General features: G+C 37.5%; 2 pseudogenes; one reads left to right on the top strand and one right to left on the bottom strand.

The window, feature by feature from the left end:
• Positions 1-21,050: 21,050 nt before the first annotated feature.
• On the bottom strand, positions 21,051-21,976 carry LOC102883047 (annotated as a pseudogene).
• A 2,750-nt stretch (positions 21,977-24,726) lies between these two features.
• LOC107195495 lies at positions 24,727-26,484 on the top strand (annotated as a pseudogene).
• The last annotated feature ends 618 nt before the right edge of the window (positions 26,485-27,102 follow it).

The following is a 27,102-nucleotide window of genomic DNA, read 5'->3' as shown; positions in this document are numbered from 1 at the left end:
AAATATTATTGATATTTAATCTTAGTTTTCCAGATATAAAAAATTTTTTTCTCCTAAGCTATGACCTACAGCAATTTGGTAAGTTATATCTTTGGAAATAAAATTAAAACATTTATGTTTTCCTTTCTACTTGATCTCTCCAAATTTTCAAGTACTGTTAACTTATCTACGTGTGACCAAGTTTAAAGATTTTGACTCATGGATTTATGTTTCCTAAATTAAAGAAAGCTCTTACACCTAGCAGGACTGCTTAACCAACAGAGGATTTAAAATTAAAATACTAAAAAATGAAGCAAATGGCATTTGTTGTAGATGACTAACAAGATTCTGAATCAGGTCTGTATAATCTATATCTTTCGTAGTTTTTCTTCTTTTTTCTCCCCTTTTTTACTTTAGTTCCTTCTTATATAAATAAATAAAAAATTAATAAATAAATAAATAAATATGTAAATAATAAATAGTAAGTCAAAAACTCTATAATAATTCCTTTTCCCCTTAATTTCTGTTTTGGAGGATAACTTCACATTGAGTATCATCATTAAGCATGCTTCATAGGTCAAAACAGGCAACTGGTTGCATACATAGTCAAGAATGTTTAATGGCTTATGATGTCAGCCCCTAATAAAGATACTAGATTGAAAAAATAATTTTTCCTTGGGCAAGTATTGCAATGGTGATCATTGCAATAACCAATGAGGAAAATCTTTAAAATCCCTTGTATAAGTACATTAGAAAATAAAATTGCTATTAATCACATCATAACTGAGCAACTTGGGGTTTGCTCTATTGTTAATAGCTCCTGTTGTACTTGAATAAAATGCCTCTGGCAAAATAGAGATAAAACTAGATAAAATCTGGGCACAAACCGAATGATTAAATACAGTGCCCACTAACACCTCATAGTTCTTTAACATCTTTAGCTGACTGCCCTCAGTATTACCTCTAGTCCAGATCTATTCTTCAAATGGGACTTAACATTTTATTTATTATAAAAATTTTTGTCTGTCTTAAAACTTTGTTTTGCATAGCTCAATGTTAAAAAGACACTACTCTAATAAAAGTTTGCTCAATGTTTTGAAACAGTCACTAAGGCTTGTAAGACCTCATATGAGAAACCTCAAGAAATTACAGATGTTTATCCTTAAAGAAACATGATGGTAAAGCTTTCTCTTCTAGCACTCTTGTTGCTCAAATGTGACCTAAGGGCCCTAAGAAAAAAGAAAACTACTTTTCCTCGAATGTGGAACATGACATACCAGCACCGAGCATTCCTGGAAACGTGAGACCAGCAACAAGATGACATACCTGAAATGAGCCACCTGACAATGGAATACCAGTGGTGCTTTTAATAACTGATTAATGCTGCTTTCTAAAGGTTGGTCAGCAATGCTTTCAAGGAAAGATTTTCATCAAAAGGGGGAAAATATAAACAATAATATAAATGGAGCCATTTTAAGATGGAGCCGGAGGAGACATGCCAGAGGAACATTGCACATCTTTTGCCCCAAATCTTTGGAATGTTAAAACAGGGCAAAATAGCCTTTGGACTGGGACTAAAGCAACTATGCACCTCAAGTTGGTCAGCAATGCTTTCAAGGAAAGATTTTCATCAAAAGGGGGAAAATATAAACAATAATATAAATGGAGCCATTTTAAGATGGAGCCGGAGGAGACATGCCAGAGAAACATTGCACATCTTTTGCCCCAAATCTTTGGAATGTTAAAACAGGGCAAAATAGCCTTTGGACTGGGACTAAAGCAACTATGCACCTCAAAAAAAAAAAAAAAAAACATTTGCAAATATAACAAGAAGGATTTAGTATGACTACCAGATGGACTGATGACCACTGGACTGAAAATTAAAAACTCTTTAGAATTAATGTCATTAGGTTAAGTTAGCTGCACAAATAGAAATGCCTTCCTTCTCCTGATGTCATTTTTCCCCTTCTCCTTCTCATAAATATGCATTGTCTTTGTCTCCTAATGGGAACAGTACTTGGACTTCTGCCTGAATTATTGTGTCTTCAATAGCTATTCTTATCAAGCTCAAATAAAGGCTTGTTGCCTCTCACTTTGAAAAGCATTTTTATTTTTAAGTTAACACTACAAATCTGCTGTTAGAAAAGCAGACAGACCAGTCTCCTGGAGTCCAGACCTCTCCAAGGAATTGATGTTCTGCTTCTCCTCTTGGGCAGTGGAGGTAATGTGTGGTGTGTGGTGGTTTTTATGGGGTTTTTTTGCTTTGTTTTTTTGTTTTTTTTTGTTTGTTTTATGTTTGTTTTTTGATTGTTTCTTGCAGGAGTGGGTGGGAGGGCATAGTCCTGGGACCACACTGGCATTTTCTTCTTTAACCCTCCCCACTCACAAGCAGTCCATAGGACAAGTATCCATATTGGGAGAATAAAAATTTTGTGCATTTTGATTTGGGCCATGCTGTGTATTTTGCCAACACAGGTTTAAAAAGGCAAAGAGGAGAAAGAAAAGACAAAACAGACATGAGGGGTTTTACATAAGAAAAAGCGCTGATAAACATAAATCACACACAGCTCCTTGAATGCCCCCATCTGGTTTGCAGAGATAACGGAGGCACTTTACCTTCCTTGATGGAGAAAGTGGTTTTGCCATGTGACAAGTTAGCCCCAACTAAGAAGGAATTCTAGGCCAGTTATTTCCATCTTATAAAGACAAATAAAGAAAGAAAAAACATGTCACACGGGATCCCTTATGCATGTGTGGCCACATTCTCTTCTCCATTGCTAACTCATTTCCTCAACAAACTCATCCAAACCTGTGGCTTTAAGTACCATCCACATATGGGTAGTTCTCAAGTGCATATTTCCAGCTCCCTGCCCACCCCCACCATACCCCATCTGTTCCGAGCTGTGTTTCCTTCTCATTGCAGTCAACCAGTTTCTCAGGCTAACTCTTAGAGGCACCCTTGATTCCTCTTTCTGTCTCAACCCACATCTAATCTATCAGCAGATCCTGTAGTCTCAGAATATATTCAGGATCTGACCATTTTTAGCTCCTCTGCCACTATCCTGACCCATCTCTCACTTGGATGCACAGGTTTTCTGACACATCTCCTCATTTCCATTCTTGTCCACTATGATCCACTATCAATATAGCAGTAAGACTGATCCTTTGAAAACCTAAATTAGACCATGTCACTCCTCTACCCAAAGGCTAATTATGCTCCAGCTGCCACAGAATATTAGCTAAACTCTTGCCAAGGCCTGCAGACCCCCTAGCAGGTCCCATGAGGCTCCAACCACAGCAACTTCCTTGCTGGCTGCCTAGGAATGCTATCTCATTTCTGCCTCAGAGCCTTTGCTCGGAGTCTCTTTTGACTAGTCCTATAGTACTATAGACTAGTACTATAGACCTTCACATGACTATCTCCCTCATTTTACTCAGTTCTCAGCCCAAAGGTTACCTCCTCAGAGAGCCTTCCTGGACTGTCTCATTCAAAATCATAACTTCACCAGACCCCAATCCCTTATTCTGCTTTATTTTTCTTTATAACATTGCAGCTACCTGACTTTATATTACATTTTATTTGCTCACCTATTTATCATCTGTCTGATCTCACCTGAATACAAACTACATAGAAAGATAAGGATTAATCTTATCCATTGTCCTATGCCCAGTGCCTAGAAGAAAACTTGGCATGTAGACAAACAATAACCATTTGTAAAACAATTGAATAAATTTATCAAATTTGAATCACAGGCAACTCCTTTGAAGTTTTTAGTCCTAGGAAATGGTAAGTCAAATGCTATAATTTTCATTCAAACGCTTATCAGTTATTTGGAAAAGCAAAGCCAATACAGCCTTGACTTCCTGTAAAATTATTGAATATTGGTTCATTTAACAAATTTTCCTTAAGTGACTATTACGTCCCAAGCACTGTCACATTCATCCTGGAAAGCTCTTTACTGAGGATGGAGGGAAAGCAATACAGAGAGAAATTAGGCCCAAAGAGGCCCTAGCAGACAGATGGAGTTCCAGTGATTCCTCCCAATATCAAAGAGCACATAGAGATCTTGTCATCTTTATTGACTGGTGACATGAATGACATGTCTGAAGGTCAAGCCATGTACCGGTGTGAAGGAGGTAACTTGGGGCTGCAAACCCTGAAATAGTTTTCTCTTATGGATAGCTACACTTGCAATCCCAACTGGAGTCATATCATAACCTGAATCCACTTGAACAGCTTAAAGATCCCTATGGAATTTATTGCCTTAAGACCTAAATTCTCCCACCAGTATGGCCTGTGTCCATAAAATCCACATGCAGTGGTCAAAGGGAAGATCAATTTACCTACTTGGTATGTTATATCTTATATAGCATACATTGGATTCATTTTCAAAGGGAGTTTCAGGTCGAGGCCATCAGTGTGCCATTACTCACCTCTCTTTATCTTTAGTTCTAATCAAAATGTAATAAAGTTTAATGAAGACTTTAAATTGTGATCAAAATATTAGCCTTATTAATGTTGCCACTTGTCCAATAATTTCCAGAGTTCAAAGCTCTCCAGAAAGGCTGGAATGGAGAGCCAGCAAAGACTTTAGGCTAAAGCAGGGCCCTCCCACAGCTTCTTCAAACTTTGAGTCAACCCAAGTGTAGCATGGATGGGACATTCCCCAATGTCCGCTGCAAGACTGCCTCACACCTCATCTAGTCCTATGTTCTCAATAACATTCATGTACATGCTGAAAACTCCCAAATATTCCCCTAGTCTAGACCATACCATGAGCTCCAAATTCAGGTATCTGAATCCATACCCAACATCTCCCCTTGGACATCTAAACAGCAGGTCTCAAATAGATGGACAATTTTCCACTTCTCTCCAGCCCCTCCACCTCAGGCTTCCCCACCTCAGCAAATGGCATGTTTATTCACCCAGTTGTGGAGGTCAAGAATCTCTGCCACTATTGTCTCTTCTTTCCCTCACCTCTCACACACAATCTGATTGAATATTCTTGGCTCTTCTTCTTGCAAAGTATGTCTAAAATCTAGCCACCTCTCACCATCTCAACACTACCCTCTCAGTCCCAGCTGCCACCATTTCTTCCAGACTCTGTAGTGGCATCTTAGCTGCTCTCTCTGTCCCAACTCTTACCCCTATAATTAGCTCTTCTCACAGTGTTCAGATTTAAACAGAAGTTGGAACATTCTTCATCTCACAAAACCTCTAATGGTTTCCCAATAGAATCAGGATCAAATTCAAACTTTCTACTGTAAATGACAAGGCCTATGGTATCTGGTCCTCCCAAATTGTCTGGATTCATCACTCATAACCTATTCCCTGACACTCAAGATTTCTTGCTGTTCCTTGAACATACCAAGCTCATTTCTTCTTCAGAGTTTTCATTCTTGTTATTCTTCTGCCTAGAAAAACACTCTCCCTTCAATCAAATGTCTCCTCATCTGAGAGGCTTCTCCACTACCCTAACTAAACTAGCAAACAAAGATAACTCCAATGTACTCGCTCTAGGCCTCTAGACTGCCTCATCTTCCCCAACCACTTCATAACATAACTGCCTGACATAGCAATGTACATTTGGGGTGAAGGGGGGTATTTGTTCTTCATGAGGACAGGTTGTTATTCTGTCTGTTCACTGCTGCATGTCCAGCATTTAGGAAAATGCCTGATACATAGTAGATGCTCAGTAAATATGAATGAATTAATGAATAAATGAATGAGGCAGGTAGTAAGAAAGAAACTGTCTTGTTTGCAGCAATCTCATCTCCCAAATCTATAGTCCCCTATGGAATGGTTAAAAACCCTGGTTCACCACACTGGCAACTTAGTCTATTGTCATGGGATAAGATCTTAGCTATGACACCACAGAAATAATGCCAGGGGATTAATCTTCAAGTAAGACACTCTAGCATTGAAGATGAGGGGACACGACACATTATTACTTCCGCTGTAAATATCCTCACTTTGATCTCAAACTTCAACTTGGCTCACTTTTTTGCCATCAGCCACTCTGGTCTTAAAAAGATTAAGCAGGATGGCCATATATTTCCTTTTGAGAGTTTTAAATAGGAAAAGTTCCCAGTGCTATCTAGCCCCAGCTGAAGAGACTTTATCCTTAAAGACATCAGTTTCTAATAAGATTCTTTTTCCTACCCCATAAAACTATCAGTCCAAAAAAATTGCCATGGAATTATTGCATTAGAAGGTACATTCATATCTATTAAGTTCAGCTTCTCCCATTTCACAGCTGAGGAAATTGAGGCACAAAGGAATTATTGGCTTGACATTTCACTGAGTCAGGGACAGTCAGTGCAATAATAACCTTGCTTTATGCCTTCCACCCAAAACTCACCCAACAACCAACTGCTTAACCTGTCTCGAGCTTGCCCTGGGAAAGCTCTCAGATTCTAAATGTGAGATAATGTACAAATTCATCATCTTGAATTAGATATTTCCATAACACCTAGAACTGAAAGTCATTTTATGAAAATGTGACACCTCTAGCTCATGCTTTTACAAAGCTGGCAATTCCTTACACCAGCGGTGCCCAATGTTTTTGGCCTCAGGGACCATTGTTCCTATGAAAATCTAATGCCTGATGATCTGAAGTGGAGCTGAGATAGTGATACTAGCACTAGGGAGCAGCTGCAAATATAGATGAACCTTCACTCACTTGCCTGCCACTCACCTCCTGTTAAGCGGCCCGGTTCCAACAGGCCACAGACCTGTACTGGTCCGAACCTGGGGTTTGGGGACCTCTGCCTTACACAAATCTCACTATTAGAACTATCTCTTAGAATCTAGAATCTAGATTTGCCTCCCTGGAACTTTTATCTTTTGTTCCCAAGTGTGCCATCCTGAAGGCAGATATCACAATGGTTAAAAATATGTGCTTCCTTAGTAGATGAACCTGTTTCAAATCCTAGCTCCCCCTATTACTAGCTGGGTGACCTGATGTAATTTTTTAAATTTCTCTGCAAGATACAGAAAAGTCTGAATAATATGGCTCATTTATATAGATTAAAAATATGGAAATTGATACACGCTGTCTCATTTTTGACTCTAACCTTTCTTAACTCTCACAACCACTGCCAGTCAGGTAGCAGCCACAAGGTTTGTGTGAAGAATCATAGACACTTTAAGATAAGACCAAGAAAGGGACAGCACTAAAGCATTCTTAGGTTCTATGAAATATAATAAATTTGCTGGTAAGAGTGTATAAATTCATTCTGGAAAGAATCAAAGATGCATTTAGAAGTAGCTATCTCTAGAGAGAAGAACAGAAAGTGGAAAATGAGATTTTCACTTTCTATTTCCTTCCACTCTACACAGTTTGACTTTTTCTATCTGTGAAATGTACTCAATAATAAATGAGCCACTTGGGGGTTCTTTTCTCCTTTGTACATCTGTGACTTTAAAATGGCTTAATCAATCTTATTTTTTAATACAAGAATAAGTGAAGTAAATAATTAAGTGTATCCTGTCAATTCTTGATCTTTCTCACTCTCAACTTCCTTGCACTTCAGAAACTGGGAAAAGTTTCTAAAGATCTAAAGAGAAACAGAAAAACATAATAGTTTAGTGCAGAGAGCACTGAGCCAGAGATAGAAGACAGGATGGACAACACCCCAAATTAGCAAACTGCAGAGAGATCATCACATTAATGTTGGCTGCCCAATTTTGTACTACCCTTTTGGTAAACCATTTGTCAAAATATAACAAGTAAATATTCATGCCTTTGACCCATAGACTTCACTACTGTGTTTTTGGTGCGAATAAAGTTTCTATAGCACTTTAAAAACTCCATGCATAAAATATTCACATAATTTCTTTTAATAGCAAAAATAATTGGCAATATCTCAACTTTACATCAATAAGTTAGTGGTTAAGTAAAATACAATACATCTAGTAAATGGAAATTAATCCATAACAACATTATTAAAAGTTTTATTAAAACTATGATAACCAAATTAAATTTTACAAAGCAAGATATAAAATTTTATATATAGTACAATTGTGTCAAAGAAGCAACACTTTTTTATGCAGGAAATTTAATGTGGAAGAAACAGCTAAATAAATCTAAACAGAGAAAATATGTGGTATAAGCAAGACAGACACTTTAAATCCAGCACTCATCCACTCATTCATTCACTCATTTATTCGACCACAGTGGATTATGCACTTTCTTTGTACTTCACACTGTGCTCTGAGGTACAATGATGAAGAAAACATGCATGATCGTTGCCCTCAAACGTTTATGACCTAGTAAAATACAGACAATCCATTTTTCTAACGATGTTAGTAGAACAAAGGAATCAAATAAAATTAAGAGAGAATAGAATAAAAATAAACTAATTCAAAAAGCTAGAAAAATAGTGGCAAAATAAAACCTAAAGAAAGAAGAAGGAATTGTTAAATATTTAAAAAGCTGGAAATAATTTATTCAGATCCTAAAATGTAGAATCAATAATAAGAACTTATTTTGTGAAAACACCCATATAGACAAAACATTCTATAATGCTAATTAACAAAAAGAAAAAAAAATCAAAACATTAAGAATGGCGGTTTCCAGCTCTGCATGTAGAGAGTTCTAAAGCTGCCGTTCCTGTCCAAAGAATATTTAAAAAGCTGGAAATAATTTATTCAGATCCTAAAATGTAGAATCAATAATAAGAACTTATTTTGTGAAAACACCCATATAGACAAAACATTCTATAATGCTAATTAACAAAAAGAAAAAAAAATCAAAACATTAAGAATGGCGGTTTCCAGCTCTGCATGTAGAGAGTTCTAAAGCTGCCGTTCCTGTCCTCACAACACCAAGGAACTGAACAAACTGAAAATCAACAACACTTCTTAGATCTATCAAAGAACTGAGACACTGAGCAAACTGCTGCCCCAAGACTCAATTACTGAAGCCAAAGCCCAGGAGCAGAAACCCCCATAGGAACCAGGAAAGGAATAGGAGAATAAACTGTAATTGACAAGATGCTAGAAAGTTAAAAACTCCAGGGAGGCCTAGTCTTAGGGGCTCTCCACACTTTTGTGAGCTTTACCATCAGGAATTGTCCCAGGTTCTCACTGAAGATTGCAGAAAAATCCTCTTACAACAACAGAGGGAGAGGAATGAAACTATTTTGAAATGTGCCCAGAGCAGTCTGTTCTTCTCAACAAAATATTATTAGAGGAAAATTTGAATGGATCAAGGAAAGGTGAGGAGAAATGCACTTCCTCCTATGCTTCTGTAAGAAATAACCTGATATCACTCTTCTGGAATGCAATTTGGAGGACCATGTCAAGTATCTCTAAAACATGCAAATACAGTGACCTATAAATTACTCTTATGCAAATTTATCCTAACAAAATAATAAATAAAAGTGCAAAATTATATTCTTCTACAGCCAAAGATATTTATCAAAGTACTATGTATAATAGCAAAAACTGAGAACAGCTTACATTTCAAATAATAATAATTTTGGTAAATAAATTGTGGTACATCTATACAATGGCCTGCAATCCAATCATAAGAAACAAGGCTTTGGGTACTTATTGGGGCCAAAAGTTGTTCATGATATATTAATAAGTGACAAAGAGTAAGTTTCCAAACAAGATGAATAGTGTGATGTTTTTTGTGTTTTTTTTTCCCAAAGACTACATCATACCTATTGCTAACTTTACTTATCTCTGGGGACTTGAGTTATGGGTGATTTATCATCTTCTTCTTTATACTATATATATTTTTTCTTTTTAGATTTGTGTATTTATTAAATAAGTATAAAATATATAAATAAAAAAACTGACCAATATAAATACTAAAATGTTGTCATTGTCTCAGGTGCCGAAAATATGGGCTAATATTTTTTATTCTTATCCCTATACTTCAACAGTTTAGGAAAGCCTTCAGTGATGATCACTGATAAATGAAAAATAAATAAACATATAAACAATGAGGATTCCTAGGGTGTAATGCCAACTCTGCCACTAACAATGTAAACATAGCAGTGTCTTCATGTTTCCAGCTGATGGAGGGTCTGTTTCCTGAGTTTGGAATGAAATATGAGCATGTAACTAACTGCCTGTGCTCTTATTTTCTCATCTCTGAAATGAAAGAGCTGTAGGAAACCTTTTCAGAGGCCCAGTTCTAACACCCACTTTGATGCTATCTCTTTCAAACAACTAGCTTGGTCATGCAGGGAATATCTACTGTTGTTGCAAACTTGGTACAACAGTCCGTTTAGAAACAGATTTTAAAGAAGGAGGGGGAAAAAAGAGAAAAGAGTAATGTTCATTTGTTTCATTACAAAAATTTAGTAGGAACAATCATCCAAAAAATGGAAAATGTCAAGTAGGCTATTAAAGGCCTCCAGCAAGGATGGTTGTGTCTAGGCACAAATATTAAATGGGGGCAATTGCCAGAAAGGAATACAGAGGGACGTGCTTGCTGCAGCAGCTCCAACACCATTTCTGTTTTAAGAGATGACCATCCAGGAAGCTAGTGATCCATAGCAGCTGTGCACAGCTTTCAAGCGTTCAGCTGTGCCCAAAGCAAAGCTGGCTGGTCGTCTTCCAATACCGAATGATACACTTTCGCTGTCATTCAATGTTTCGCTGTCATTCAATTCGATGTTGGATTACTGAGTGCTGTTCTGGGCCAAGCGCTGTGCTAGGGCCAGGGATTCTGAAGGAAATGAGGCATAGACTCTGTTCTCACAGATCTTTCCAGTTCATAAAGAGAAAAAAAATCAAAGAGATAACTTTAATACTATGGAGAAATGTATTGTAGAGATGTGACAGGAAGCCGTTATGAAAATTCAGCATGGCTTTCTGGGCCCTGACATGTGAGTATTAGTCAGATGTATTAGGAAAGATGTTGTATTAGGAAAGCAAGAGAGCGAAAGCAAAGGGCCCTGAGAACTGTCAAGTGCTGTACAGGGAGTCTACCCAGCAAGACCTGGTGAGAAAGAGGCAGGGTGGTCCCTGCAGGTGTGCAGGGGCCAGAAGGAGCTTTACACGAGGCAGTTACAAGCTCAAATTTCATTCCAAACTAAGGAAACAGACCCTCCATCAGCTGGAAACCTGAAGACAAAGAGAATACATCCTGGGCCCTGCCTTTGATCCCTCCCCACACCAACCCACACCCAATACAACCCATCCCTAGGTGGCCTGCTATGAGCATAATGGTCCTTCTATAGCTACATCTGAAATTGAAGACTGCTGGAAAAAAAAAATGGCAGGGGTGGTATGAGGACATCTCCCTGGCTGACACCTCCTGACTTGCCCTTGACCTTCCAAATGCCTCCCAGTAGAGAAATGCAGAAGAGCAGAAAATTTGGTCTTCATGTTTTTAATTCTCCACACTTAGTTCTAATTCATAAGACTTTGTTTCAAGGTCTCTGCTTCCATTTAAATTAAATCTGCAAAAATAATTATCTGTTAATTTTCCAGTGGAGGGAAAAAATCAAACAAACCATGTTCACCCTGTGTCTCAGTGCCATTTGCTTACCCTTCAAGTCCAGGACTGGGATCTTTGCCTGCCTGGGTGCTGGGCAGGGCAATGCTGACAGGGGTACAGAGCTGATTCAGCAAGTGGGACACATTAGCTGGAATGGAAATATCTTTCTTGGGCATCAAAGAACCTGTGAAGGAGACTTAAAATGAGGAAAGGGGTCAAGATAGAGCAGGCAATAGGAGGAGCCGGTGTCACCAAGCAGATGCCGACAGGACTATTGGGGAAGAAGGCTGCCCATGCTTGATACGATTCAACGCTGTATCCTTTCCCTGAGTATCATTAGTATCTCTGATTCCCACCAAGAAGCAAAGAGACCTAGTCCCAGCCCACAAACCCAGCTTCAGAACATTGTGAAGAAACTAAGAGGCCATCCCCTGGTGTGGATTCTCTTGTCATTAGTTTGCCTTGATATTTGATTCCACTAGAATGCAGATGCTTCCTCATGGCTGTGTCAGTGCAAGCAGCAAGCAGGATTTGGGGGTCTGGGACAAGAAAGGAGAGGGAGCTGGGAGCTCTCAGAAGAGTCACATTGACTCTCAGTGTTTAGAAGGCAGCTCAACCTCTCTAGCCCTGTGCCTTGTGTAAATGAGGGAGACGAGCAACATTTTACTGATAAAAAGGACACCTGGTGCTGCCCTTCTCCCCATATTCTACCTTCACAAAGGAGCTGTTGCAGCTTTCCTGTGGCCAGGAGGAAAAGGCCGAGACAAGCACATAAAGCACATATATTTTGGGCTCTCTTAAGATTGATTTGAGAAAACTAAAAATCTCTCATTTTCTCATTCTGGTGCCATTTTGATAAATAAAACCTTTCCTTATGCCAAACTCTGATCTATTGAATATTAAATATTTGATTCACCAAGCACATGAGCTTTGTGACTACAACACTTGGAGTGGTCATACATCAGGAAACAGTCTATCCAGGTGCATGCCAGGGAGCAGGCAATGGATTACAAATCAGAGAACAGAGAAAACTCTGTGTGGAAAAGCTGATAAATTGACAACACTCTGGGAGGGCCAGCAGGGGCAGATAAAGCAAGTGGTCTCTCTAAAGCAAGCTGAGAGAGTGAAGGGAGGTACAGAGGATAGAAGGAGACTGGGAAATGCAGACTCCAGAAATTCTTCCATTTTTTTAAATTAATTTATTTTTTATAGTGGCATTAGTTAACGAAATACAATAAGTTTCAGCTGTACATTTTAACAGTAAGGCATATATATATATACACTGTGTGTTCACTTCCCATAGTTAGATTTCTTTCTGTCACCACATATTTGACCCCCTTTATGCCATCTACCTCCTCCCTCCCCCAACCCCCTACCCTATGGTCCTCCCATAGTTAGATTTCTTTCTGTTGCCACATATTTGAACCCCTTTACCCCATCTACCACCCCCCTCCCCCCAATTCTTTTATTTTTAAAACGCTTGACTTGTGCCTTTGGTCATCATAGAAAGACAAGACAAAGAAGGCAGATCCTTCTTCCCATCCTTAAAGCTGGTCATCTTGTTCACTAATATTCTAGGCTCTCATAAACTCTGAAATGCAATCATAAAAAAGTAATGAATGAGATGCTGCATGGATTCACTTGATATAAAATAGGTTCCTTTTTCATCTGTCTTTGTTCTTTATCTTTCTTTTACGCTTCCTTTAAGCTATTTGATTTTGTCTACCTATTTGTACCTTTCATCAAGCATATTTATATTCTTCAGTGAACAGAAAGATTTCATACTGCAGCCACAAACATGAAGCTATTCCATGGGAAATGTATGTGACCTCATCACAGTCTCCCTTCTCCCAAAAAAGAAATAAATGCTCTTCTGAAGTCATCTTTGCCAACCCACACTGGGTATCATTCATCCCCAGCCAAACATCTATATAGTTACAAATACACCCTATCATCTTCACAATTCTTTCTATTATTTAATCATCAACCATGTGTTGAGCATGTATATGTTATTTTTCATAAAAATTCTACTAAGGGAGCACCATCATCCCTATTTTTTATGATACATAATTTAGAAATTTATTTTAAGCTTTCAGTTAAGAGGAAAAGTAGGATTGGCACACTTGTTTGTCATTTTGTTGCACTTGCTAAGTCAAGTAACAAGTGAAGGTAAATTTAAAGTTAGAAACCAAATGAAATGAATAATACAGGAAAAGATACCATCTTTCAAAGAAAAAAAATAAAGAGACAAAGATTTGGAAAGATACTACAAAAATGTGTGAATATTAGTTTAAAAATTAGGAATGCTTTAATTCATTAATGTTTCCTCAATTTATGAATTGCCATAGTATAGCAAAAGTCAATGACAAGGAGGGCTACAGTATTAAAGAGGGAAATTTCCTTATCCCAGAAAGAACTGAGAGTTATAAATTTTTCTTTGCTGTCATTTCAGTATTAACACCAGACTTCAGAACCATGAGTCTCCTTTAGAATTATCCTCCTATTAACCAGGTCTTCACTTCCAGCAAGTATGAAACATGGTACAGAACCTTGACACTCGGGGCTGCACACTCTGAAGTTATTCTTTAGTATGCGCTCTAATGTGAATGACAGGATTGGTGCTGAAACGCACACAAGGAGGCAGGAGGATCTGTACCTGTGCAGACCCCCTCTGGACTGCAGATAACTGATGACAGCTTCTTGGGGAGAGTGGCTGCCCACCAAAGAAGACTCTGAGAAAGAAAACAACATGACAATCTGAGTGGGAGTGAGAAGGGGCAAGCAGTTAAAGGGCCAAGATGACATGGTGTTTTCCATGAGTGAATGTCTTTTAAAACTAACATCACACTGTATGGTTGTCTAACATGCTGATATATGAACACGACTGGGCTATGAAATCCTAGTTTTGATTCGATTCAATTTTTCCCTTTAATGTTGTTAGTAGACAGAGAAACTGTTTTCCCATATGAAACAAGTCATTGTTGTAACAGCTTTCATATTAAGTACTTTTCTCTTTGCTCCAATTTATTTATTTATTTATTTAAATGTATTTATTTTTATTTGTGGTGAAATTGGTTAACGCTCCAATATAAGTTTCAGCTGTACACTTTAACAGTAAGGCATATATATTTATACTGTGTGTTCACATCCATAGTTAGATACCTTTCTGTCACCACATATTTGACTTCCTTTACCCCGTCTACCGTCCACCTCCCCATGCCCCCAGCCTCTGGTAACTTCAACTTGGTCTGCCTAGCTTATTTCGCTTAGCATGGTTATCTCCAGGTCCATCCATGTTGTCTCAAATGGCAGTATTTCGTTTCTTCTTACGGCTGAGTAATATTCTATTGTATATATGTACCACAGCTTCTTTAGCCAATCATATATCATAGGACACTTCGGTTGCTTCCACATCCTGACCACCGTGAGTAATACTGCTATGAATATCGGTGTGCAAATACCTTTTCGGATATGAGTTTCCAAGTCTTTGGGGTAAATACCAATAGAGGGATTGCTGGATCATATGGTAGATCAATTCTTAGTTTTTTGAGGAAGCTCCATACTGTTTTCCATAGTGGCTGTACCAATTTGCAGTCCCACCAGCAGTGTATGAGGGTTCCTTTTTCTCTGCATCCTCTTGAACACTTGTTATTAATTGTCCTGTTGATTACAGCTATTTTAACAGGTGTGAGATGATATCTCATTGTGGTTTTGATTTGCATTTCTCTAATAGCTAGCGATGAGCATCTTTTCATATATTTTTTTGGCCATTTCTATGTCCTCTAGGGAAAAGTGTCTCTTCGGGTCCTCTGTCCATTTTTTAATTGGATTTGTTGTTGTTGTTGCTGTTGTTGTTGTTGTTGTTCTTGTTGTTATTGGGTTGTATGTATATTGAGTTCTTTGTATATTTTGGATATTAGCCCCATATTGGAGGCATTGCTTGCAAATATATTTTCCCATTCGGATAATTGTCTCTTTATCTCGTTGACAGTTTCTTTTGCTGAGCAGAAGCTTTTTAGTTTGATGTAGTCCCATTCATTTATTTTAGCTTTTACTTCCCTTGATTTTGAGGTCAAAATCCTCTTTAAGTCCAAGGTACCTGAGTTTAGTTCCTATCTTTTCTTCTATGGAATTTACTGTTTCAGGTCTTATATTCAGATTCTTAACCCATTCTGAGTTAATTTTGGTGTGTGATGATAGACAGCAGTCTAATTTCATTCTTTTGCAGGTGGCTTTCCAGTTTTCCCAGCACCATTTATTGAAGAAGCTTTCTTTTCTCCACTGTATGCTCTTGGCCTTTTTGTCAAAAATTATTTCCCCATATAAACATGGGTTTACTTCTGGACTCTCAATTCTGGTCCACTGGTCTGTGAGTCTGTTTTTCTGCCAATTACATGCCATTTTGATTATTGTCTCTTTGTAGTATAATGTGAAGTCAGGCAGTGATGCCTCCAGCCTCATTCTTTTTTCTCAGGATAGCTTTGACAATTCAGGGTCTTTTGTGCTTCCATACAAAAGATGATTTTTGTTCTATTTCTTTAAAAAATTCCAATGGGACTTTGATGAGGATCGCATTAAATCTGTATAATGTTTTAGGTAATAAGATCATTTTAACTATGTTGATTCTTCCAATCCAAGAACATGGAATATCTTTCCATTGCTTTGTATCTTCTTCATTTTCTTTTAATATGGTCTTGTAGTTTTCATTAGATAGGTCCTTCACATGTTTCGCTAGATTTATTCATAGGTATTTTATTCTTTTTCTGGAAACTGCAAAAGGAATTATTTCTTCCACTTCTTTTTCTGACACTTCATTATTAGAGAATAGGAATGCTATGGATTTTTGAACATTGATTTTGTATCCAGAAACTTTATTGTATTTGTTCATCGTTTCTAGTAGTGTTCTTGTGGAGTCTTTAGAGTTTTCTATATAGAGAATTATGTCATCTGCAAATAGTGAAAGTTGACTTCATTTCTTATTTGGATGCCTTTTATATCTTTCTCTTGCCGGATTGTACTCGCTAGGACCTCCAATGTTATACTGAATAACAGTTGGCAATAGTGGATAACCTTGCCTAGTTCCTGATATTAGAGAGAAGATTTTTAGTTTCTCACCATTAAGTATAATGTTGGCTGAGGGTTTGTCATATAAAGCCTTTATTATACCTATTTTGTTAAGTGTTTTAATCATAAATGGATGCTGTATCTTATCAAAGGGTTTTTCTGCATCTATTGATATGATCATATGATTCTTATTTTTTACTTTATTTATGTGGTGTATTACATTAATTGATTTTCATATGTTGAACCATCCCTGTGCCTCTGAGATGAAGCCCGCTTGATGGTGGTGTATAATCTTTTAAAATGTTGCTGTACTCAGTTTGCTAGTATCTTATTTAGGAATTTTGCATCTGTGTTCATTAGAGATATTGTTTGTAATTTTCTTTTTGTGTGTATTATCTTATCAGGTTTTGGTATCAGAGTAATATTGAACTCATAAAATTAGTTAGGGTGTGTCGCTTCCTCTTGGATTTTTTGGAAGAGTTTGAGGAGAATAGGTATTAAATCTTCTTTGAATGTTTAGGAGCATTCACTGGTGAAGCCATCTGGTCCTGGACTTTTACAATTTGGTAGGTTTTTGATGATTTTTTCAATTTCCATACTGTTGTTTGGTCTATTTAGATTTTCCAGTTCTTCTTGATTCAGTCTAGGAAGGTTGTATTTTTCTAAGTACTGGTCTATTTGTTCTAGGTTATTAAATTTGGTGTTATATACTTTTTTCATAGTATTCTTATGTGTTCCTTTATATTTCTGCAGCGTCTGTCATAATTTCTCCTCTTTCATCCCTGCTTCTTTATTCGTGTCCTTTCTCTTTTTTCTTTAATGAGTCTAGCCCGGGGTTTGTCAATTTTATTAACCTATTCAAAGAACCAACTCTTTGATGCATTTATTTTTTCTATTTATTTTTTGTTTGTTTGTTTTCAATTTCAATTATATCTGCTCTAAATTTGATTATTTCTTTCCTTCTGCTGACTTTAGGCTTCATTTGTTCTTCCTTTTCTAGTTTTTTAAAGATGAAATGTTAGGTTGTTTATTTGGGCTTATTCTTATTTTTGGATATAAGCCAAAACTATATCCAAAATATACTGCTTTTACCGTGTCCCCAAAGTTTTCATATGTTAAACTATCATTATCATTCGTTTCTATGCACCTTTTTTTATCTCTTTTTATTTCTTCTCTGATCCAGTTATTCTTCAATAGCATGTTGTTTAATCTCCAGGTATTTGTGGTTTTTCTCGCTTTCTTTTTACAGTTGATCTGCAGTTTCAAAGCATTATGATCAGAGAATATGGTTGGTATGATTTCAACCCTCTTATATTTGTTGAGGCTATCTCTGTATGCTAGTTTGTGTTCAATCCTTGAGAATATTCCGTGTGCACTAGAGAAGAATGTATATGCAGCTGTTTCGGGATGAACGGCACTGTAGATGTTAATTATGTCCAGTAGTCTTATGTGTCATTTAAGGATGTTATTTTCTTATTGGTTTTATGTTTGGATGATCTGTCCATATCTGACAGTGGTGTATTTCAGTCCCCTACTATGATAGTGTTTTGGTATGTTTTTTTCTTCAGTTCTGTTAGTAATTGCTTTATATATTTCTGGGCTCCCTGATTGGGACATAGATATTAATAAGTGTTATGTCTTCTTGGTGCATGACTCCCTCTATCATTATGAAGTGTCACCCAGTATCTTTCATTATTTTTTTTTTATTTTGAAGTCTACTTCATGCAATATTAGTAGTACTACTCTCACTTTTCTCTGAATGCCATTTGCTTGAAATATCGTTTTCTACCCTTTCACTTTGGGTCTATATTTGTCTTTGGAGCTGAGATGTATCTCCTGGAGACAGCATATGGTTGGGTTTTGTTTTTTGATCAAATCTGCAACTCTGTATCTCTTTATTGGTGAGTTCAGTCCATTTACATTTAGAGTAATAATTGAAATATGAGGTCTTCTTATAGCCATTTTGTCTTTTGCTTTCTGATAGCTAGGTGTTTCCATTGCTTCCTTTTCTTGTGTTTCTGTTTTATTTATTGTGGTTGGCTTTTGTGGGTTTTGCCTCTGGTTCTTCTTGTTTTATGTTACATACTTCAGTTCTGAATCTTTGGTGTGTGGTTACCATTACAAATATGTAAATGATAGTTATATATATATATATACAGTCATCCATTTTCTTTTGTGCGTGCCTTATCTCCATTCCTCTTTGCGAATTTGGATCTTCGAATTCTCCCCTTTTCATTCATTGTTGTCTCAATTTGTCCCTATGTATGCTGAACATTCATTACTATGATGCTATAGCAAATCTCTTCTTATCGTTTAAGGTTATGATGCTTTGTTCTTAGTTGCACTCCTCTGCTTCTATCTGCCTGCTAGTTGCCTGACCTGTAATTATGGGATTTTTTCCTCATTTTGTTTTAAATGGGCTGACCCCTTTCAGTATCTCCTGTAATGCAGGCCTCATAGTGGAGAATACTCTCAATTTTTATATGTCTGGAAAGGTCTTCATTCCTCCTTCATATCTAAAGGAGAGCTTAGCTGGATATATTATTCTTGGCTGGTAGTTCCTTCCACTTAATAGTTTAAATATTTGATTCCACTCCTTTCTGGTTTGTATGGTTTGTGCTGAGTAGTCCGGTGATAATCTAATGGGTTTTCCTTTATAAATTATTTTCTTCTTTTTCCTGGCTATCCTGGGAATTCTTTCTTTGTCATTGATTTTCAATAATTTTAATATAATGTGTCTTGGTGAAAGCCTTTTTAGGTTGAGATATTTAGGTGTTCTGTTGACTTCTTGAATTCCAAACTGTAGCTCATTCCTTACATTTGGGAAATTCTCGTCAAATATTTGTCTGAAAATGCTTTCTATCCCCTGCTCCTTTTTCTCCCCATCGGTAATGCCCATTATTCTTATGTTTCCTCTTCTGTGATGTCAGCTAGTTCTTGTAGTTCTCTTTCATTATTTTTCATTCTTCGGTTTCTCTCTTCTTCTTTGATTTATTTCCAGATTTCTGTCAAAATATCACTGATCCTTTCCTCCATTTGGTCAACTCTATTTCCCAAGCTTGCTATTTCATTTTACAACTCTTGCATTGTGTTCTTTATCTACAGAAGGTCTATTTGGTTCTTTTTGAGAGTCTCAATCTTCTTGCTAAAGAACTCATTTTGCTCATCTAGTTGTTTTTTTTCAATTCCTGAAATTGTTGATATGAATTGTTTTGGATCTCAGTGAGTTTTTTCAGAAGTACGATCCTGAATTCTGTCATTTAAGTTGCATATTTCTATGTCTTTAAGCTTATTTTCTGGAGATTTTTTCTCTTTTTTTCTGAGAAGTCTTGTCACCTTGGTTGTTCATGATGTTTAAGGGACTATTTCTCCACCTTGGCATTAATGGAAGTGTATTATGCTTTTTTCCAGAAAGAAAATTTATCTCTTTATCTTGTTGCAAAGAAGGAGCTTTTCTTTTGGTTTCCAGTAGGTGGCATCTAAGCCTCTTGGATCCCTGCTTTATATAAATTCTTAATAATGCCTTTTTTTTTCTTATAGATATTCAATCATGTTTGCTACCCTCAGTCTCAGTCCCTATCAGTGTTAGCGACAGTTTTGGTAGCTTTTGCTCAAATTCCCTTGGATCTCCATGGTGTTCAGTCTCGGAGGATATGGGGGAAGGGACCGTCTTGGTTGGGGGACCCGGGCTGCAGCTGAGCCCCAGTTCTGCAATGGTGACTGGTAATAATCATCTGTTATTTCTCTGCAATCCCCACTTCTCTCCTTTCTACCCTGATGACTGGGCACTGCCACAGGACTCATGGAGCTCACAGCTCTCCCAGGAAGGGCTGTTCATGGAACTTGCTGCATCTTTTCTCTTTGCCCCTCCTCCTGCAGGGAGCTCCAGTTGCAAGAGGAAGCTTCTTTGTTTCTCCCAGTCTACTGCTCAACGCTCAGGGATTCTGACCTGTGGTAGCTCTTATGCGCAGATCCCAGGCTCAGATGTGCTGGTATGCAGGTTGGGTGTTTTTTGTTGAGTTTTAGATGTTCAACTTATTTTTGTTTCAAGGGGAGAGATCTGAGGATGCCTTTCACTCCGCCATGTTTCTGACATCATTCCCAATGTATTTTTTGATGAAATTTATGGTTAGACTTGCAAACATCAAAGCATCACAAACGTATTTGACAACCAGTGACATTGGGTTGAGAAATGCTAATATAAATAGCACATATCCAATTACCATTGTTTCATACCAGGATAAAAAGTGTGTGTTGGTGGGAGTAGTGGGCTGGGAAGAAATGGAAAGAGCAGAACTAATTTTATGCAGCCAAATGGTGAAGTAGAAGGTTGTCACCCCATGATCTCTCAGGTAGGCCACCAAACCACTGGATGCTAGTGTGTCTTGGCAAAGGAAATGGAACATGGGTACAGTGTCTGGCATATGAAACAGTGTGTTGATGTTACTGGCAAACTGGGAACAAATGGTTTTTGTTGAGCTCGAGGTCAGACATGTTTCAATTCTCCAGAAGAAATTTGGAAGTGTTGAGAGCTGACAGAACAGTTCAAGACTCTTCCTGCTGCTGAGGCTACTGTTTGTGGACTTGTTCCTTTGCTTCTAGCTATTCTCAGTGGCAATCATGCTCATCCAAAGCACAGAGAACTTTCATTAGTTACTGCATGAGGTCATCATTTTCCTGCCCATGTTCTTGACAGAGTAGCTCAATCTCCCTCACCTTTCCAAAATAGAAATCCCTTTCCTTTCCACGCTTTCAAGGGTAAATTTCAATGAATGTACCTGTTCATTAAGCTATATGATCTGTGTTTCCAAATCTTTATCATATTTAAGTGTTGAACTGCTGGATGAAGTCCTTTTGACTTATGAGGGACAAGAAGGTGTGGATCCTGGTTTAGATGCTAGACTTGATTTAGCCACACCTGCTGTGGGGAGTTTATATAGTGAGACTTTTTTGGTAGGCTGAAGATCTGTTCACCAGAGTCAAGGGAAGAATTGCATCTTGCCCTTGTCATGCTTCTACAGGATCATTTTTTGTAGCTAGGCATTTCCATAGTACTTAGTATCACAGATTTGCTTAAACCACTGAATAGCATGCAGGTTGTCTTGGAAATGCTCTTTCACTAGCTTCTCCACTGGAATTATCTTATCAACATTTATTCACTTAAATGATGCTTGCAGAAGTTTAAAATTGTGAATATACTTATGCTCCAACATTGCTTAAAATTTTACTTCTTCAAACTAGTGCATCCTGGAAAGAGCATTTCATGAACTGGCAATAGGCTGCTTCTGAACAAAGCTGTTCACTTTTGTGTAGTTTAAAGATACTACACCCTTAACCCATGCAATGATATCATGTCTGCTCTGGACTATTGAGGTAGAATACACATTGACTGCCATTCCTCAACTGTAGGAACATTCTCCACACATAGTGTACTTCCAGAAAAGAATGATAGTTCTATTATCTTGGATGATGTCATTTTGTTCTTGCCATTTAGAACAGGGTTTGATCAGACAAGGCATTGGAGCACTCCCAAGAAGGGGAATAAAAAGCTTGAGCACTGAGGCTCTCTCCCTGGCTGTTGAGGTGATCTGTTCTTCTGATAAATGGGATGCCGAGGACCCCATTTCCCAGCACAGAAGAAAGCCGTCATCTGTATTTCTTCATTGAAAAGCAGTGGCACCAGAAAATAATGAAAAAATTATAAAAATAGCAAACTCTTACTGATCAAATGTTATGCTAGGACTTAGGGATGTGAAAATAATTGAGTCCATTCACATCTCCAACCAACTTATGTGCTCATTCTTATTTTATAGATGAAGAAACTGAGGTCCAAGTAATGTACCTCATCCAGCTTGTAAGTGGCTGAGCCACAGTTTGAACCCAGGAGGTCTGACAGACTCCAGAACCCATGTTAACCTAGTTTTTATAATGTCTTTCAACCACCTGTTTTGGTCCGATAAGCAACAACCTTGTAGCATGTTTTCTCTATGCATCAGTCCCTCCTGAGAGACCAGTGAAAGCAAACTGAACAGCTTTTGCACAACAAACGAGAGAGAGAGAGAGAGAGAGAGAGAGAGATCCCGTGGAGAAAATAGGGGAACTGCAAGAGCTCTCCAGGAACTGAAGAAACTATCCAGTAGAGAAACCAGTGAGCACCATTGTTTATGTTTGCCCTACACTTGGCTAGCAGGCAGGAACTCTTTCCAGGTTCTCAGGCTAACCTTCAGGGCCATCACTCTCAATGCTAGATCTAGCAAGAAAAAGAAGGCATCATAGCATGCATACAATGGGATCCTCCACAGGGAGATCAATCCAGTAGGTATGGCAGGGTGCTGCTGCATTCAGCCACTGAGCTGTGCACACATATGAGTTTCATCCATCTGGAGAGAGGGCAGAGCTCACAAAACACTGTGGTGCCTGCAAACAGGGCTGCTCAATCCAGAGAAAGTGCAGAGATAGCTGGGTGCTGCTGTGTACACACAGCAGAATTAGCAAAATTCTGTGGTACATGCAAGGCTGCCTCACCCAGAAAAAATGCAGAGCTAGTAGGGTACCACTACACACATGAGGGGCTGCCTCACTTGGAGAAGATGTGGAACTAGCAAGTATTATAATGCATGGAAACAGAGATACCCCACCAGGAGAAAGTGTTGTGATGCTAACACTCAGAGCATCCCCACCTAGATCTTGCTAGAGCAATAGACAATTAAAGAAATAGGGCATGCCATGTAAGCATCAAGCAGCCAAGCCCAAATCAGAAGAGCAAGGAAACATGCACAGATGAAGTTGCCCTGCCCAGAACCCACTCCCTCTGGCCAAGCAGCACACCAGACACCGCATGCTCCTACCCAATTATAACTGGTCTGCCAAAACTATCTGACATACGTCTAAACAGAGGCCAATTTTTCAAGATTGGAGGAGACAGCTATTTCATCAAACTCACAAAAACAAACACAGAAAGTCAAACAAAATGGGAAGACAGGAGAATATCCCCCAAATAAAGAAAAAAACCTAGAAGAAAACTCTAATGAAATGGAGATAAGGAATTTGTCTGACAAAGAATTCAAAGAAATGGTCATAAGGATGCTCAACAAACTTGAGAGTAGAATAGAGAACATTCAACAAAACATTCAGGGACGTTCAACCAAAAGTTAGAAAATGTAATAAAGAACCAATCAGAAATGAAAAATACAATAACTTAAATGAAATATAATTAGTAGTTGATAGATGGTCGCGTGGATGGGAAGCACAGCTTAGAGAATGCAGTTAGCATTAATGTATTGGCTAGGTGGAGAGCCAGAAGAGAGAAGGAGCAATTAGGAGGAATGTTTTATAAACTATATAAATGTCTAATCAATGTACTGTATACTAGAAACTAACAAAATAGAATTTAAAAAAAAAGAAAGAAAGAAAGAAATGACAGCAGATTAGATAATACAGAAGAATGGTTAGTGACCTAGAAGGCAGAATGGTGGAAATCAATCAGGACAGAAAATGAAAAAAGAATATAGATAGATAGATAGATAGATAGATAGATAGATAGATAGATAGTGTAAGGTACTTCTGAGAGCAGCAGGTGCTCTAACATTCATATTATGGGGATTGCAGAAAAAGAAGAGAGAGAAAAAAGGGCACTTTCCCAATCTGGGGGAGGAAACAGGTGTCTAGGTCTGGAAAGTTTCAAAGATGAACCCAAAGAGGCCCACACCAACACATTATAATTAAAATGGCAAAAAGTTAAGCAGAAAGAGATAATCTTTAAAGTAGCAAGAAGAAAATAAGTCACTAAAAGGGAAACCTTATAAGACTATCAGCTAATTTCTCAGCAGTAAATTTACATGGCAGGAAATATTTAAAGTGCTGAAAGAGAGAAAACTACAAACTAGAATACTATATAGGCAAGGTTGTCATTCATAATTTAAGGACAGAGTTTCCCAGATAAGCAAAAACTAAAGGAGTTCACAACCTCTAAATCAGCTTTACAAGAAATGATAAAGGATCTTCTTTTTGCAGAAAATAAAAAGCCATAAACAGAAATAAGAAAATACAGGAAAGAAAAAATATCATTGTTAAAGGCAAATATATAATAAAAACAGTGAATCAACCAGTTAAAAAGCTAATATGAAGGTTAAAAGATGAAAGTAGCAAAATTAACTATAACTATAAAAATTAGGGAATACACAAAACAAAAAGATATAAAACATGATATCAATTGCTGAAAATGTCAAATCCTAGAAAATGTAGCATTCCTACATGTGATGTTAGCATCATTCCTGAACAACTGTTAGCCAAAGATTCGTTTGATAAATCTGATTTTTTTAAAAAAATAGATCATTGTGATGATTTTCAGATAGTGTTTCAGAATACTAAATGTTCAGGCCTCCATTTGCTCAGAATCTGATGGAAATAGCCCTACATCTGCTGACTGGGTCATGCTCGGAAATGATCAGCTTGTGTTATGATTCCATGTCAAAGGTATGACTTTACCGACACACCTGCCAGGAAAGTTGATATCAGTGACACCAAAGACCCACTGAAGTGTTTTGAACTGTTCTTTACTGAGGAATTAGTTTCAAAAATTACCAGCAAAACAAGTGCCCAAGCCTTGTTGGCTTCAAATTCACCTGATCTGAAAGGATTTTCACAAATGGATAAATGGAAAGACATGACAATGATGAACTGAAAGTCTTTTATACTGTAATGTTACTGCAAGGTATTGTGCAGAAACCTGAGCTGGAGATGTTTTGGTCGACAAAGCCTCTTTTGGATATACCTTATCGGGCAAATTATAACTCATGAAAGATTTTTACTTTGCTCTGGTGCCTGCATTTTGTCAAACTTCTTTCATATCCACTGGTCAATCAAAGGTCCAGATTTCATTGTAGAAGATTAAACCTGTGTTCAACTTTCTTGTAAATAAGTTTTCAACTGTATGTACTCCAAACACAAATGTTGCTGTTGATGAACTACTGATGCTGTTCAGGAAGTGGTTAGCTATAAAGCAGTACATCCCAACGAAATGAGTGTGATTTGGTCTCAAGGTATACGTACTTTGTGAAAGTCAACCAGATTACACGTGGAATGTACTTTGTGAAAGTCAACCAGATTACACAGGCCCCAGTATGAATTTGAAAGATTTGGCTGATGGTTAAAGTCATTGCACATTCTTGCCTTGGTCAATGACCTTCTTGGTCAAGGATATCGTGTCTTCCTCAATAATTTTATACATTCCCCATGCTTTTCATAGAATTACATCAAAACAGGATTGATGCAGTTGGGACAGCTCATTTGAACAGAAAACAGATGCCAAATGGTCTGAAAAAAGAAATTGCAAAGGGGATGACTATAGCCAGATTCTGAGGTGAACTTATGGCATTGAAATGGTGTGACAAGAAGGAGGTGACAATGTTGTCAACATTCCACAATGATACTGTCATTGGAGTACGCAACAGAAATGGAAAGAAAACTAAGAAGCCATGTGTCATTGTGGATTATAATGAGAATATGGGAGCAGTGGACTTGGTTGATTGGATGCTCACTTCTTATCCAGCTGAGAGCAATAGGCACAAGTTTCAGAATAAGAAATTCTTTCACCACCTTCTAAACATTACAGTGCTGAACTCCTACATCTTCTTCAAGAAGGACAGTCTTGAGTACATGATTGGTCATGTAAACTTCAGATTAACGTTGACTGAAAGAATGCTGAAAAGTGCCACAGCAGCAATGTCTTTGAGTTAGTCTATGCTCTGCTGATGTCACACTACTTCACCTGTCTGGAAGACACTTCCCCAAGAGCATATGGTCAACATCAGGGAAACAGAACCCAACTGGTCGCTGTAAAGTTTGCTGCTTACACAACAACAAGAATGGCAAGAAGATCCAGAGAGAAATGTGATGTTTTTGTGCAAAATGTGATGTTCTGCTTTGTGTTGTTCTGTGCTTTGAAATTTACCACATGAAAAAAATTATTAGATATTGATCATCACATACATTTCTGTTACATTATGATTAGAGACAAGTTCTGTTTACAAATAACTCTAAGAACAGTTTTTATGTTTTATTTTCACATTGAAAACCAGTCAGATTTGCTTCAGCTTGAAAGAACGTGTTTATGTAAAATTAAATTAATGCTGGCAGCAAGCCACACTTCTTTTCCTAAACTGAAAATGGGTTAAATGTAAATAAACTAAATCCTCCTATTAAGAGGCATAAGGTGGCAGAATGGATTTTTTAAAAGACCTATCTATATGCTGCCTATAAGAGATTCGCTTTAGATCGAAAGACACATAGACTGAAAGTGAAGGGATGGAAAAAGACATTCTATGAAAATAGAAACAAATAAAAAGCTGGGGTAGCAATATTTACATCAGACAAACTAGACTTTAAAATAAAGAATGTAAAAAGAGAAAAAAGACATTAAATAATGATAAAGGAGTCAATCCAAGAACAGGATAAAACAATTATAAATATCTATGCATCCAACACAGGAGCAGCCAATATATTAAAGCAAATATTAATGAACATACAGAACTTAACATTAATACAATAAAATTTGGGGACTTTAATACTCCACTTACTTCAGTGGGTAAATTATCTA

Source organism: Pteropus alecto, unplaced genomic scaffold, assembly GCF_000325575.1.
Source record: "Pteropus alecto unplaced genomic scaffold, ASM32557v1 scaffold153, whole genome shotgun sequence".
Taxonomy (NCBI): Eukaryota; Metazoa; Chordata; class Mammalia; order Chiroptera; family Pteropodidae; genus Pteropus; species Pteropus alecto.
This window is presented reverse-complemented; position numbering and strand designations above follow the sequence as displayed.